Source organism: Cynocephalus volans, chromosome 1, assembly GCF_027409185.1.
Source record: "Cynocephalus volans isolate mCynVol1 chromosome 1, mCynVol1.pri, whole genome shotgun sequence".
Classification (NCBI taxonomy): Eukaryota; Metazoa; Chordata; class Mammalia; order Dermoptera; family Cynocephalidae; genus Cynocephalus; species Cynocephalus volans.
Genome location: NC_084460.1, coordinates 257,833,143 through 257,838,114, shown reverse-complemented (window position 1 = coordinate 257,838,114; position 4,972 = coordinate 257,833,143). Strand labels below are relative to the sequence as shown.

The following is a 4,972-nucleotide window of genomic DNA, read 5'->3' as shown; positions in this document are numbered from 1 at the left end:
GCTGGAGGAGTGAAATCAGCATAGCTTTACTGATGTCTTCCTTGGTTTCTCAAGGTCTGGATAGTACATGCCTTGTAGTAAGTCTGCAGCTCCAGGCTGACTAGAAAACAACTTTACATTTATGTAAATAATGTCATCTTGCCCAAAACCAAGGTTCAAACTATCACATAACTATGGGAAAAGAGGGAACTCGGAGAAATGCACGATAAGAAAAAAACTGTGTCTTTAAAAAATTTCCTGCAGCCAAGGCAGTTTTAGGTCCCAATGTAGCTTCAGTTCTGCTCACTCTAACACGTGTAGAGATGTTGCTTAGTGAGACCCAGTATAATACAGAAGGGCGTCCATTAGAATCCTGTACATAGAAAGTTCCATTTATCTGTGTCCTCATTGGTAAAGGTTTTCCTACAAATTTTGCCCAGCACCCGGTACCCATACTCACTCCCAGGTTTTAGTTTCCGGGATTACCAAGATCACTTTCACTTTGCACTATCCATCTATTTAAAACTATTACAACATCAATAGGACAACTCACCAAGTACCATTTGATATAGACATCCTGTATGGTGAAACTAACAATAAAAAAAATAACATGAACCACAGTGTTCTTAAAAAAAAACAGCCAGTTTTTTTGGGGGGAGGGGAAGCTGTCTGGTAAGGGGATCTGAACTCTAGATCTTGGTGTTATCAACACCATGCTCTAACCAATTGAGCCATCTTTTCTTAATCTTATTAAAAAGATTTAACAAAAAGACTCAGAAGTAATGTTTAGTAATGATTACAACAATAGCCACACAAATCATCCCTATAATAATGTAAACTAAACACATTGAGTATTTGCTATGAGCCAGGCATTTTATACTTATAAGCACTTTACACTTAATACACTACTTAATAATTAATATATATAAAGTGATTGTTCTCATTTTATATAAGTTATGGATCTGGGATTTAAAAACAACTGTCTGTTATATGCAATAACTTTTTCTACAAAACAGGTTATTTGCCCTAAAAAAAATTTCTTTAGTTATCTAAATAGGTAATTGGATTTTCTGAAGGCTTTGTAGTTCACAGTGATAAGTGCAGTAACTTTATCTTATCCCCAGTGTCTGATTGTGTGGGGGTAGTGAAATCTGCTTATGAGGACTAACTTCGTAGTTTTCCCTGTGAAGAAATGCATCCCTAACTCAGCTACATTATCTTATCAATGATAGAGTGAGTAACTTTGGCTTCTGTGTTCTAAAAAGCTTCTTTCAATTGTTTCATACCTGTAAACAGCTGCTTGGAGTTATTGTTTATTCAAATGAAAAAAATATATTATTGGCAACTGAACAAATTAGAGACTGATATAACAACACATTTCTTTATTGGTGGAAGATTTATCTAATTGGAGTATACACCATGGTCCTTGTACTTAAAGCAATATTGTAGAAAATGCTACAAATCACATGTACAAAGAGTACCTGAGAAGAAGGCTTTCATACTGTCAAAAGTCATTCTCATTCTGCATATCTAGATGCTTCAAAAAGGGTTACTTGCTACTGTTTGTTGATGTTTCTCAGTGTCCTATGAAATAAACAAACAGTTTAAAAAAAAAAAAACAGCTTGCCCAGTGCTGTGGGTTGAACGTGTCCCTCAAAGGTTCATGTATTGGAGATTTAGTCTCCATTGTAACAGTGTTAAGAAGGTGGGAGGGCTGGCCGGTTAGCTCACTTGGTTAGAGCATGGTGCGGATAACACCAAGGTCAAGGGTTGGGATCCCTATACTGACAAAAAAAAAAAAAAAGAGAGTGGGAAATCCTATTATGATAATTGAAAGGTGGGGCCTTTAGGAGGTGATTAGATTGTGAGGACTACCCTTGTGAATGTATAATTCATTGATGTTTTAATGGATGGTCATGGGCATGGCGATGATGGCTTTATAAGGAGAGCAAGTGACAAGTTTAGCTCTCTCATGCTCAGCTCATTCTTGCAAGGTGATTCCCTGCATCACTGTAGAGTCACAACCAAGAACAAGGCCCTCACCAGATGTCTTCCCTGGACCATAAGAAATTAATTTCATTTCTTTATAAATTACTCAGTTACTGGTATTCTTTTATAAGCAACAGAAATGGACTAATATACCCAGTTTCAGAGCCCTATTCCTTAACAGGCCCTACGAGAAGTATGTGACAGTTTCCCCTAACATCATGCCTGACACATGTTGGAGTAAGGGGCTTGACAACTCTTTACAGTAGTCTGATTTACTATCATGATTTCTCTATAATAAAAATAGATTCCTTTTCTTATTTTGGAGCATTATCAAGTTCACACACATGCATACACACACACACATACCAGTAAATTGGTGAGAAGAAATAGTAAATTCTTCCATATAAACCCCTAGTTAAGAGTATTTCCCATATGAATATAAAGTGTCCCAGTTGGAAGTATACGTACACATAATATCCCTAACCCCTTCGTTTTGTAGATGAAAAATTACAAGCCAAGAGATGTTAACAAGATTGCCACCTATGGCTCCTAGTGAATTAATGGATTTCAGTCATAATCACCAAAGGCTGCTAATATCATAAAAAGAGAAACAACAGGTTCGAACCAATTGAATCAGAACTTCCCAAGGTGAGACTTGGACATCAACATATTTTAAAACTCTCCAGGTAATTACAATGTGAGCCCAAGTCTAAGAATCACAGCAGATTAAGAGATTTTTTTCCCAGAATAATTTTGCTTTTCACATACCAATTAATATTCTGGAACATTATTTCCTTTATACTAATTAAGAAAATACTGCATTGATAAATTTCTAGTAGTGAAATTACTGAGTACACATTTAAGACTTCTGATATATATTATCAAATTACATTTTAGAAAATTTGAGGAGATGTATACTCCCATTTGCCCTTTGTATGTGCATTAAACATAACTTATTAATTTATTCAACAAATTTTTATCGAACAACTGCTATGTGCCAGCACTGGGGCTGTATCAGTAAAAAATAATGTAAAAATCCTTGACTTGATGGAACTTACATTCTTAGGGAGAAGACAGACAATAAAATAAATAAGTAAAATTACATAATATACTGGAAAATGATGCATACTAAGGTGAAAAATAAAGCAAGGGAGGGGACAGGGATTTAGCAGACAGGGCTGCAGAGAGTGGTCAGGGAAAGTGATATTTGAGTAAAGACACAAAGGAGGGGAGGGAAGCTGAATATCTGGGGTAAGTCACACCAGACATTGGTGGAGCCATTGAAAAGGCCCAAACATGTCTGGTTTTTTCCAGGAACAATGAGAAAGCTGCTGTGACAGAAGAAGGGAGCAAGGAGAGAGTCTAGAAGGTGAGGAGGAGAACTTTGTGCAGACTTTGACTTTTACTCTGAGACAGGAATCTATTGGATCGTTTTGAGCAGAGCTGACATACCAACCTGATTTAACAAAGTCATTCTGGGTGGAGAACAAAAGGATCAAGGGAGGAAGCATGAAAATCAGTGATAAGGATCAAATTATTTCCCCCAAGTTTTATGTATTAGAAGATGAATTCCCACTGTGACTGTTGAGGGTGGGAAATCCTATTATGATAATTGAAAGGTGGGGCCTTTGGGAGGTGATTAAGTTGACGGTTTACACCATCGAGAAGCAGGACAATCGGTGGTACATACCTAGAAATGCAATTCCTGGATCATACGGCCTGTATGAACCCAATAGCAATGGACAGATCAAGGGGTCTAATGCATTCCTCAGGGCCAACAAATCCAGGATTATCTGAATAGCCCAAGGCATAGCTGGGAAGAAATGAAAGAGCAACTAGGAAAGAAAAGAAAAGGCCCTAAGGCTGTGGCTGAATTTGAAGAAAAAGTAAATGAGAAGTGGAAGAAAGAACTAGGAAAACACAGGGAGAAATTAAGTGGAAGTGAGAGCTCACCCCCCCAAAAAAAATACAGAGGAAGAAAAACGAAAAGACAAAGTCTGGTAGGTATTCCTCTTCTTCATCAAGCTTTGATTCTTCCACCAGTTCTTCAGATTCTGAAGATGAGGATAAGAAACAATGAAAAAGGAGAAAGAAAAAGAAGAACGATTTATACAAATCTTCTGCAAGCTCCACGTGGGATACTGAATCAGTGAGGATAGCTTAAGGAAGGAAAAGAAGTCAAAGAATGCAACTGAAAAAGATAAGGATGTTAAAGGTCTCAGCAGAAAAAGATGTATCCTGAAGGTAAACTTGATCATCGATCATCTGAGTCTTTGTCAGAATCAGATTATATTGAGGAGAAAAAAAAGAAAGAAAGAAAGAAAGAAAAAGCATAAGAAATAGTGAAAAGAAGAAAAAGAAGGATGCTAAGTTCAGGTTCTGACTCACTAACATTAAGAAAAATCAGGACCCCCTTCTAAAGAAAGTGCAATGTCTAAGGAAATTTCAGCTGTAAAAATCAGGACATACTTAGTAACATGCATGAATTTTGTTTTTACAATTATTCCTGGACTATTATTCAGTAGCCACTTGAAAGAAAGTAAGCTGAAACACCAGGTGCTGATCAAGCTTTATTAAAGGAAAAGAATCCGCTGGGCTGCTCTCAAAATAGAGAGGAGCAGCCGGGGCTGCCCTCAGAGTGGAGAACAGCCCCAGGCATCGGGATGGGAGAGCTTATATAGGCTGCAGGGCTGGCTGATGCAATCAGGGAGGAGTTTTGTGCTGATGCAGAAGTTATGCAACCAGGGTGGGGAATTGCACCCTTGAGGAAGCAAAAGGGTTTCTGTTTCTCAGAAATCATGAGGTTTCTTACAAAGGCAGGGGCTGACAACCATTTTGTGCTTGGCTTTGCCTGAAATGGTGCTGGTTATGTTCAAAACCTATCACCACTCAGGTGCCACTGTGTGGAAGGGAGGTAATTATTGCCTGCTGCTTGACCATCTATTTTTTCTCTTCCAGTGCTTGATAACTCTGGGAGATAATACACTGCAGTCATACTAGTGAT

At 37.9% G+C, this 4,972-nt stretch overlaps 1 pseudogene; it reads left to right on the top strand.

The window, feature by feature from the left end:
* Window positions 1-3,691: 3,691 nt before the first annotated feature.
* LOC134369561 (protein FAM133B-like) lies at window positions 3,692-4,388 on the top strand (annotated as a pseudogene).
* The last annotated feature ends 584 nt before the right edge of the window (window positions 4,389-4,972 follow it).